A 12,333-nucleotide genomic window follows, 5' to 3' on the forward strand; every position below is an offset into this window, starting at 1 on the left:
CTGCATTATCTAGAGTTTTATTTCCACAGTGAGTAATTCTATCTTACACACTCTCTATTGAAATACTGCACTGATCGCTCATCAAACAACTCTCTAATATTGACTTAATTTTCCCACTAGACAGATAACACACATGAGTTGATAGGAATCTTCTATTTCACTTGGCAATTTTATTACTTAGTGTTAACAAATATATTGCTACTCTTTGCTTTTAAAAACCACTCTATTAGAAGTTCATTTAGTAATCCTTAAGAGTTGAGTTTCCTCCAGTAAATTGATCAAATTGAGTTTGATACTGAACTGGTGAAAATCCTGAAAGTGTGTTCATTAAACCATAACTCATCCACTTCTTAATTTCTCAGAATTATTTTTTTTCTAACTCCATGATTCCCCAAAGCTGTTTTGTTGAAGGTAATTAATGTTATACGTACAAAATCCACTCAAGTTTTTTCACTCTCAAATTTTAGGCAGCATTTAACACTGATGATAGACTGGTCTAAGACTACCTTTGGATTATTTTCACTCTTTTGGTTGCAAGATATTACATTATTTAGTTTCATCTGCTACTTCTCGAATTACTGTTTCTTTACCTCTGTTGTTTTTATCCTTCCTTAAGTTTTCTCCAAATGTGAGCATGTACTGAAGTCTTAGTTCCTAACCACGGAATTACTGTTCTAAATTACCTACCCTGGTGAATTCCGTCTCATACCTTCAATTATCTTCTCTAGATATATAGACTTGACCTATCCGATCTTCAGAGCTCAAGTTTCTTAATATAAATTGCCTTATGAACATTTCTATGAATGCCCTTCAATTACCTAGTTACTTCCTCATTTTCCCTTGAACATAATGATTCTCTCAAATGAGGATGGGAAACTCATTCATTTTGCTCATCCCTTATATAATGATAAGTTACCCAAACCTGTCAACCTTTCCTCTTCATTTCTCACATACATCTGTTATTTTTTTTGTACATAGCAACTTTATTTCCAATATCTCTATTATTTTTAATTCAAACCTTCTAATTCTCAGTATTTCAGACTGAAAAATAATTTTTCAGCTAACACTGTGAACAAAAATTTAAATAATCACATTTCCCTATTCCTACATCATTCCAATCCTACCCACTCATTCCTATGGACTCAACAGTAACATCCTATTACTCTTTCCTATAAGCCATAGGACTTAGTACGCATACCAGCACTAGTTACACAGAGCTATCTTATCAGTTTGGCTTTTGTTCACACACAGCATGTATTTAAACTCTAGTGCTTCTTATAAAGAAGTACACACTACTTTATAACATGGACTCCTGCTCTACCCATAACTTTATTAGGCAGCAGTGTTAAGATTTCTTCAAGCGTGGTATCCTGAGTGATTCTTCCATATTGCAGTATCATAGTTCAATTACATAATGAATATCACATATAAAAATTAATATATGCTCATAAGCACTGTCAAGATATAATAATAGTTCTTTCATGAATATATTACTGTAGAATTTACAAGGTACCTCCCTTCAATTACCTCATTTAAACATCTCAACAAGCTCAGACGATGATATTGCTATAAATTTTTATATTTTTTCACAAATGACACTGAAATTTTTAAAAGTTAACTGACTTGCTTATTTCAAAATTCATGCCCTATGATATAAATATATCTATTCACTTCTGTGAAATACTGTAAAATAGAGAGCTATAAGGTGTTGATTAGAGTGTTTTTTTACAACTGTTTCAAATAAAGGAATGGATAAATATATTTCTAGTCAATGGATTATTTTTTTAGCAAGTAATTAAAATTAAATAGGTAAAAAAATATTTTTACACCTGTATCGTACATTGAACTAGACACACAAAGCATTCTCTCTCATGAAAATTACATTCATATGGGGAGAGTCAGAGATAAAATTAAACATATAAATAAGCAAGAAAATATCAGAATATATTAAGGTCTCTGCAAAAAGCGAAAAAAGAAAATGTGGTCATGTGATGATTTTGAAATGGTAGTTATAGAAGTATATGACACAAAAATATTAATTGCAATGGCTGCTGAGTGACATGTCAAAGTAATTATGCTAAAAATGTAAATTGAAATCCATTACAGCATTAAATACAAAGTATAATGGCTAAATAAAATATAATGCACAAAAAAAGAAGACTGGAAAAAATATCAATATGTTTATACTATTCATCCTAAGGCACTTTAATTAGAGGAATTTTTTTCTCCTCTTCTGCACAATGCTATTGCTATTGCTAAGTCACTTCAGTCATGTCCGACTCTGTGTGACCCCATAGACGGCAGCCCACCAGGCTTCCCCATCCCTGGGATTCTCCAGGCAAGAACACTGGAGTGGGTTGCCATTTCCTTCTCCAATGCATGAAAGTGAAAAGTGAAAGTGAAGTCGCTCAGTCATGTCCGACCCTCAGCGAGCCCATGGACTGCAGCCTTCCAGGCTCCATCCATGGGATTTTCCAGGCAAGAGTACTGGAGTGGGGTGCCATTGCCTTCTCCGTCTACACAATGAGAATAATTATAATTTTGAAATAGCGTAAAAGTCAACCAGCTTGTATATGGAAGAAAAGTATTCAAACTCAAATCTTCTAGACCAGAATCTATTATTATTTATGCTACACAAAGTTTCCTATGAGGGAATGAAAACTGGTAGAAATGTGCTTATTTCATATAAAAATAGCAATAATAATATCAATAAAACAGGTTGTCACAGAATCAAAGGTATGAGCATATGAATGAAATTAACAAACAGGCACCATTTTTGCTTCAAATCTGGCAAGTTTTTCATTGTCTTAAATTTGCTAGTCTTTCAACATTTACCAAGTTTTTTAGTCAGAGCTTCATTTCATAATTTTTTAAAAATTTAAAATGAGTAAAATCTGGAAAGTGAGTGAAGTACAGCAATATTATTGTACAGTCCTATGACACATATACTGGTGATGGTATAGAACAATAACTATACTCTATCAGGTTCCTTCATGTGCTTCTAATCCCAGATACCTCTCTTCCCATTATAGACACCCTTCCCAGAAGAAGTCACTATTTTTAATTCAGTTGCAATGTATTAATTTTGCCAGCTTTTTAATTTCATAAAAAATAATATTATGCAATGTTATTTTTTGTGCTGCTTCTTTCACTCAGTTATATTTTTAATATTCAAGTATTTTAATGAAGTATTTTATTTTCATTACTATTTAACATTATACAGTGTATACCACAGCTTATTTATACATTATACTTTTAATGGGCAATTAGATTATTTCCAGTTTGGCCCTACAATGAATAAAGTTGTTAAGAAGCTGTCAGTACTTGTTTTTAGTGGATATATGTCCTCTCTTCTCTGGGATTTATATGTACATAGGAATAACAGACTTCTCAGGTGGCTCAGCCTGCCAATGCAGGACACCTGAGTTTGATCCCTGGGTAGGGAAGATCACCTGGAGGAGGAAATAGCAAGTCATTCCAGTATTCTTGCCTGGGAAATCCCATGGAGAGAGAAGACTGGCGGGCTACCGTCCATGGGGTCAGAAATAGTCCAACACGATGTAGCAACTGAAACAACAACAACAAAGAATAGAGTAGCTGAGTCATAGGATAGGTAAATATTTAGCTTTAGTCAAAACAAACAAAAAAAAACACACACTTAAAATTCTACATGCAATGAAAAAGTAGAAACTGATTTTTGTAATAACTAAATCAGTCTTGAAAATAAGGATTTCCTAGTCAAGGCTATGTTTTTTTCCAGGGGTCATGTATGGATGTGAGAGTTGGACTGTGAAGAAAGCTGAGCACTGAAGAATTGATGCTTTTGAACTGTGGTGTTGGAGAAGACTCTTGAGAGTCCCTTGGCCTTCAAGGAGATCCAACCAGTCCATTCTAAAGGAGATCAGCCCTGGGTGTTCTTTGGAAGGAATGATGCTAAAGCTGAAACTCCAGTACTTTGGCCACCTCATGTGAAGAGTTGACTCATTGGAAAAGACTCTGATGCTGGGAGGGATTGGGGGCAGGAGGAGAAGGGGACGACAGAGGATGAGATGGCTGGATGGCATCACCTACTTGATGGACATAAGTTTGAATGAACTCTGAGAGTTGGTGATGGACAGGGAGGTCTGGCATGCTGTGATTCATTGGGTCACAAAGAGTCGGACACAACTGAGTGACTGAACTGAACTGAACTGAAGGAAGGATAAAGAAGAATCTGGCTAATCATAATCTTATACTTGTTTCACTGCTGAATTTCATATCTTTGACTTAAATAGGCAAGATTTGTTCTTTTTGCAGAAACAGTAAAGGCCATAGTCCACACTACGTCCTTCCCAGTAGAGAAAGGAATGTAAATCAAGTACACACTATGTATTCACCACTTCAAATGCATCTTCTCAAAAGCATTATTTCCCTTCACAAATAATTACAGTCTCACAAGGTAGAAGAATGGAGAGGGGCATGGCAACCCACTCCAGTATTCTTGCCTGGAGAATCCCCATGGACAGAGGAGCATGGCAGGCTAATGTCCATGAGTTTGCACAGAGTTGGACGTGACTGAAGCGACTGAGCAAGCATGTATGCAAAATAGAAGAAAATAAATATTATAGTTTTGTTTTGCTGCCAATTTCCCTTTATATTAACAGTATTTTGAAAAAATATTGTTATTATTTTAGAAATTCTTTGAATATTCTGGGTATTAACCCCTTATCTGTTATGTTATTACACACTTAATAGACTACAGTATAGTATAAACATAAATTTTATGTGTGCTGGGAAACATGCTTCATGACTTGCTATATTGCAATATTCATTCTGGAACCAAGCCCACAATGTCTGCAAAGTAAATCTATACTATATGTCCAGGTTTTCTCTATCTTCTCATGTTGTTGGGGCACTATATTCAGCTTTTCATCACTGTGGTTCATTTAACTATTTCAGGCTAAGTCTTGATGAACAATAGGAATCTAGCAATTAGTATTGAATGTCCTCTACCTTCAAGAAACTCAGTGTTCTAGAGGTGGTAGCCATGCATATGAATTTTCCTTTGGAAGGGTGAAGGAGGGACCAACTAATTTCAATTATGGGAAAACAAAAGGTGATATTTGAAACTATTCGTTCTTTTTCTCACTTTAGTTCAGTCACTCCTAGAGTACAATCCAACATTTACCTACATTTAGATAAATTAATTTAAGCATATATTATTCCTTCTTTGGAGCTGAACATTCTCCCCAAGATTCCTGTCCTTCTAGGGGTTTACTATTTTTTTTTTTTTTTTTACTTCTGACTTTAAGGCCCTGATTTTACTGACATCTGAATCTTATTCTGTAATATCATACCAATATTTTCTTCTTCTCTGTACTAAATCATTAATAATTATTTACAACAGGCATTTTTGTGTGTAGCATACTTTACTAAAGGTATGAGCAGGTAGATGGAGAAGGAAATGGCAACCCCCTCCAGTATTCTTGCCTGGAGAATCCCCTGGGCAGAGGAGCCTGGCAGGCTACAGTCCATGGGGTTGCAAGAGTCAGACATGACTTAGCTACTAAACCACCACCACCACCATGAGCAGGTAGAAGAATCTTACATGGCAAGAACAGCAAGAACTGAAATTAGTTATTTATGTTCTTAAGGGCCTTTTTGGAACCACCTACTCCTCCATACACTTTCACTTTCACTTCTCCGTGCCTTGTGTGCTAAGTCACTTCAGCCGTGTCCAACTCTTTGCAATCCTATGAATTGTAGCCCACCAGGCTCCGCTGTCCATGGGATTCTCCAGGCAACAATACTGGGGTGGGTTGCCATGCCCTTTTCCAGGGGATCTTCCGACCCAGGGGTTGAACCCACATCTCTTATGTCTTCTGCATTGGCAGGCAGGTTCCTTACCAATAGCGCCACCTGGGAAGCCTCCATAGCTTAGAATTCCATAATTTCAATTGATTATCTCTTTACTTTCTCCCCGTGACCCACAAAATCTATTCACTTCTCAAGCAGAGTTTTAATTATTTTCTATTGCTGCTGCTTCTGCTGCTAAGTCACTTCACTCATGTCCAACTCTGTGCGACCCCACAGACGGCAGCCCACCAGGCTTCCCCATCCCTGGGATTCTCCAGGCAAGAACACTGGAGTGGGTTGCCATTTCCTCCTCCAATGCATGAAAGTGAAAAGTGAAAGTGAAGTCACTCAGCCGTGCCCGACTCTTAGCAACCCCATGGACTGCAGCCTACCAGGCTCCTCTGTCTGAGGGATTTTCCAGGCAAGAGTACTTTTTCTTAAACCTGGTTTCAGGACCTTATCTTCATACCTAAAAAGTTTAGTCTCTCTGCCCCTTCCCATTCAACAGCCAGCCATATTTCCTTATGTAATGCCAGCCATGGGCCCAAGACATATTTGGCTGTATTGGGCACTTGCTCACCAGTTGCGTTTAACTATGATAAAGTGAATATTACCATCAATGACTGCTTCACTGACCTCAACTACATGGTTTATATGTTCCAGTGTGATTCCACCCATGGCAAGTTCAATGGCACAGTCCAGTCTGAGAAGAGGAAGCTTGCCATCAGTGGAAAGCCCACTTTCATTTTTTAGGAGCAAGATTCTGTCAATATCAAATGGAGTGCCACTGGTACTGAGTATGTTATAGAGTCCACTGGTGTCCTCACTACTTTCAAGAAGGTTGGGGCTCACATGAAGGGTTATTCAAAAGGCTAATCATCACTGTCCCTTCTGTTGATATCCCATATTTGTGATGGGCATGAACCATAAGAAGTACAGCTCCCTCAAGATGGTCAGAAATGCCACGTGCACTACCACCTGCTTGGCACACCTGGTCAGTATCACTGTAGAGGGACTCATGACCACAGTTCATACCATCACTGCAAGCCAGAAGATCATGATGGGCCCCCAAGGGAAACTGTCCTGGGATGGATGACGAACTGCTGAGAACATCATCCCTGCTTCCACTGGCACTGCAAAGGCTTTGGGGCAAGATCGTCCTGAGCTCAATGGGAAGTTCTCTGGCATGGCCTTCCATGTCTCCATTCCCAGTGTGTCTGATGTAGATCTGACCCACTTCCTGGAGAAAGCTGCTAAATACGATGGTATCAAGAAGAGGTAAAGCAGGCACTGCAAGGCTCACTAAAGACTATTCTAGGCTATACTGAAAACCAAGTTTTCTATTGCAATTTTAGCAGTGACACCCACTCTTCCTCCCTGGATGCTGAGGCTGGCATTGCCCTTAACAGCCACCTTGTCAAGCTCATTTCCTGGTATGACAGTGAATTTGGCTACAGACAGAGTAGTGGGCCTCATGGTCCACATAGCCTCTGGGGAATAAGAGCACCCTGGATCTCCAGCCCCAGTGAGAGCGTGAGAGAGGCCCTCAGCTGTTGGGGTACTCACCTCAACTGGATCACCCCAACATACTGAGAGTATCACATCTTTCCATCCCAGAAACCCTGAAGAGGAGGGACTTAGTGAGCCTTACCTTATTATGTACCATCAATGGAAAATACCCAGCCTAAATAAGTACTTTACTTTTCTAAATAAAGACAATTCTTTCCATGAGAGAAATTCTGTTACCAAATTTTGAACTGTATATTTTTCAATCTGCTACACACGTATTTTTGTCTTGTTTACTTTTCATGTTAACTCACTGAATGATGCATTTTATCTCCATTTTATAGATTAGAAAACTGATACTGAACAAAGTTACTTGAAGTTAGACAACTACAGATCCAATAGGATCAAAATCTGATTCTGAAGGCCTGTGCTGTATGATGTGTGCATGTGTGTATATGTGTACTTCTATTTATATATCCTACCCTGCTTGATTAGGAAAAATCTCAAAGCCTAAACGTACAAAAGAAGTCACTATCATTTATCCAGAATAGCAATTGTATATAGAATTGGAGTCAATAACGAACAGAACTTTTTCCATCCCTAGAATTTACTGAAACATTCATATTCTGTTTGTTTGTATTCTTTGTTTGTCTTCTCTGTTTGTTTATATTCTTTGTTTCTGTTTCCACATATACTCCTCAAAAGGAGAGAGAGATCACTTGACAAGTATGCTCATAAAATTCTAAACTGTTACATCTAATTGAAGAGGGGTTATAAACAATTTTAAGATCTTCTCTAAGCATATTTTTCTATAAAAAATGAATACCACTAAATTTGAATACTACCCTTTAGAAAGGACTTCCCTGGTAGCTCAGACAGTTAAGCATCTGTCTACAATGAGGGAGACCTGGGTTCAATCCCTGGGTCGGGAAGATTCCCTGAAGAAGGAAACGGCAACCCACTCCAGTACTCTTGCCTAGAAAATCCCATGGATGAAGGAGCCTGGTAGTGTCACTGGCCCCTTAGTGTCACTGGAAACCATTAAAATAGCTGATACCGAAGTAGAGAAGGATAGGATAAACAAATCTTGCCACAATTAAATTGCCATTCTCTTCCTTTAATTCAGTGTAAATAGAAATCCCCAAAGCCTTCATTATACATTAAAGTATCTAAAGCAATATGTTATCTTCTGTGTTTTATGAAATACCCTATAAAAATGGTTTTGCTGATCTGGATGAAGTTCAAACTGGAATCAAGATTGCCAGGAGAAATATCAATAACCTCAGATATGCAGATGACACCATCCTTAGTGAAGGATGAAAGTGAAGAAGAACTAAAGAGCCTCTTGACAAAAGTTAAAGAGGAGAGTGAAAAAGCAGGCTTAAAACTCAACATTCATAAAAGTAAGATCATGGCATCCAGTCCCATCACTTCATGGCAAATAGATGGGGAAACAATAGAAACATTGACAGACTATTTTCTTGGGTTCCAAAATCACTGTGTATGGTGACAGTAGCCATGAAACTAAAAGATACTTGCTCCTTGAAAGAAAAGCTATGACCAAACTAGACAGCATATTAAAAAGCAGAGACATCACTTTATCGACAAAGGTCCATATAGTCAACACTATGACTTTTCCAGTAATCATGTATGGATGTGAGAGTTGGACCATAAAGAAAGCTGAGCGCTGAAGAATAGATGCTTTTGAACTGCGGTATTGGAGAAAACTCTTGAGAGTCCCTTGGACAGCAAGGATATCAAATCAGTATATCCTCAAGGAAATCAACTCTGAATATACATTGGAAGGACTGATGCTGAAGCTCCAATACTTTGGCCATCTGATGTGAAGAGCTGACTTGCTGATGTGAAGAGCTGACTTCCCTGATGCTGGGAAAGATTGAGGGTAAGAGGAGAAAGGGGCAACAGAGGCTGAGATGGCTAGAAGGCATCATAGACTCAATGGACATGAGTTTGAGCAGTCTATATGAGATGGTGAAGGACAGGGAAGCCTGGCGTGCTGCAGTCCATGGAGTTGCAAAGAGTTGCACACAACTGAGCATCTGAACAACAAAGTTCGGGATAGTCACAACATATGAGCCTCAGGGGTGTGCTGGCATAAGTCATTTTGAAGGCTGTCACCATTACCACCATTTGTAATATAGAATAATCATATTTACATTTGTTTAAGAATTAAAGCAGATACTAAATATCAGATAAAATTGGAGATGAATGCCAGCCTAAGTGTCACAAAGAAAGCATAAAATACACTGGAAAACTAGAAGAGCAACAATTTCAAAGCCAGATGACATACAAGAGAATGAAGGAATATTTCTGATTATAACAAGGAAAGGACTTTAAAATATAGGTAAAGTATCATTTCTTTATTAGACAGTATAAAGTAACTAAGCATGCATGTTTTAAAGTCAGGCAAAACTGGTTTTAAATCCAGGTTTTGCAATTAACTAGGCTGCTAAACATGGTCAAGTTATTTATCATAAATATATTTTTACTCATCTCTAAATAATATTAAATTAGGTACAGGGTTGTTATGAGAAGTGTACACATACACACACACTTTCTTAATTTCTGGCTGTAAAACTCAATAAACAGTGCTGAAATGATGATAACAAGGATGACAACAGTAACATAACACCCTCACCTTAATCCCTGTTATAGTGTAAACAGGCAGATGCTCTCCAGCACTGCTAATCAAACCTGTATAGAATCCATGTATTCTATCCCTGTAACACTATAAATAAGTAAATGAACAGGCACATCTTCCTTATTTTTCTCCAATTTTATGTTATATGAGAAGTCTTGTCATTATAAAGTTGCATTTGTCAAAATCTCTAATAAATACTATCACTGAACATGTAGGACAGAAAAGGAAAACAAAAAGTCAAATGCATTATATTTGGCAGATTTGCAGTTGGTATTTTCTCAGTTGTGCACAACCATGGCTGCAATATACAATTACCTGAGGAGATTTTTAAAAAGCCAACACCCAGGCTACTCCTGAGTTCAAGTAAATCAATTTCTGGGGGTGGGGCCCATGATCAGTAGTTTATAAACTCCAAAAATAATTCTAATTGCAATTTAGTTTGAGAACCACTGCTCTAGATCTGTCTCTATGTTAGGATCACTTGAGAATCTTTAAAATACCTTTAAGAGTTTGTAACAATAATATCAGTTACCATTTATTGCGGACCTACTATAGGCTAGACGTGATGCCATAGAATTTAAATATATTGCTGTATTTACATTTTATGATTTTACAACATGAATTTATAACACTTCTAATTTTCAATACAACCCTATGAGGTAGGTATAATTTTATAATTTTCTCTTTCAGAGACTGAATTGCACGTAGGTCTATGTATCTTCCCTGGTGGTTCAGATGGTAAAGCATCTGTCTGCAATGCAGGAGACCCAGGTTTGAGCCCTGGGTTGGGAAGATCCCCTGGAGAAGGAAATGGCAATCCACTCCAGTACTACTGCCTGGAAAATCCCATGGACAGAGGAGCCTGGTAGGCTACTGTCTATGGGGTCGCAAAGAGTCGGATGCAACTAAGCAACTTCAGTTTCAGTTTTAACTATGTATCTTATTTGTTTAATCTTCAGAACTTAGCATAGTACCTGGTGCAAAATAAATAATAAATATTTGCTGAATGAGCAAGTAAACAGAATCTTATGCCAAAAAATGTAAAAAAATTTAAGCAATTTGCATCAAACTATAGAAGTGGGATTTAAAACCATGGCCAGCTGATTCAGGTACCTATGCTTTCCATACGCTGCTACACTGCTTTTCTTGATCAAAATCAATTTTCCATGAGAGCAACAACAGTAATCACATAGGCAAATATTGAGACCATCAATGACATAATTCATGCTTTTATACCACCTCATGGGATACCAAAGTAGTCCTAAAATCCATTCCAGGTTTTATACGCACCTATGCATGCACTGTGATAAATCCAACTTTACAAGTTTGAGGACACCATAGGATTTCCTCCATCAAACCCAGCTAATGCCAATCTCTTACCTCCATGAAGTCATCCTAAAGAAATACAACTCTAATTTATCACTTTCTTTGGATTCTTAAAATAACTATCACTTTCATTGTTCATTTTTGCTATATTACATCCTACATTATGTGGTTACGTTTTGGGAACGTGCTCTGTATATTCAGTAGAATGATGAAGATCTCTAAAAGCAGGTGACAATAGCAAATACTTTGTGTCAGGGATGATTCTAAGCACCATATCCTTAGAATAACCACTTGAAGTAGGAAAGTTTAATGTAGTTAGTTATAGTTCAGTCACTCTGTCAAGTCTGACTCTTTGTAATCCCATGGACTGCAGAACACCAGGCTTCCCTGTCCATCACCAACTCCCGGAGCTTGCTCAAATTCATGTCCATCGAGTTGGTGATGCCATCCAGCCATCTCATCCTCCATCTCCCCCTTCTCCTCTTGCGCTCAGCTTTATTTATTTAAATGAATATTTAATTTGTAAATACTCATTTACAGATTACAGAAGTTATATTGAAATATAGCTATCAATATATATATATATATTTTTATATTATAGTAATATACTTGCTTCATTTTAACACACTGGATAACAAGATCTAGTATCAGCTCTAAAATGGTAAAAATTTTGAAATAAGATGAGGTTAATTTAATTTTACTCTAGTTATAGTGAATTTTATGAGACACAAAATTACCTGTGTTGTCTATTGCTGACACTGGAGAAGGAAATGGCAACCCATTCCAGTACTCTTGTCTGGAAAATTCCATGGACAGAGGAGCCTAGTAGGCTACAGTCCATGGGGTCACAAAGAGTCAGACACGACTGAGTGACTTCACTTTCTTTCTTATTGTTGACAAATATGCATTACCAATATTGCAGTGATCTGTTGCCTGCCTTCCAAATGAAATGTTAGTTTTTAGTTAGAAGTTAAGGAAAATAGAGATGTCATTGTCTCTAAATT

General features: G+C 37.4%; 1 pseudogene; it reads left to right on the top strand.

The window, feature by feature from the left end:
• Positions 1 to 6,395: 6,395 nt before the first annotated feature.
• Positions 6,396 to 7,336, top strand: LOC102285487 (glyceraldehyde-3-phosphate dehydrogenase pseudogene; annotated as a pseudogene).
• Positions 7,337 to 12,333: the final 4,997 nt, after the last annotated feature.

This window comes from Bos mutus, chromosome X (assembly GCF_027580195.1).
Source record: "Bos mutus isolate GX-2022 chromosome X, NWIPB_WYAK_1.1, whole genome shotgun sequence".
In the NCBI taxonomy this organism is placed as follows: domain Eukaryota; kingdom Metazoa; phylum Chordata; class Mammalia; order Artiodactyla; family Bovidae; genus Bos; species Bos mutus.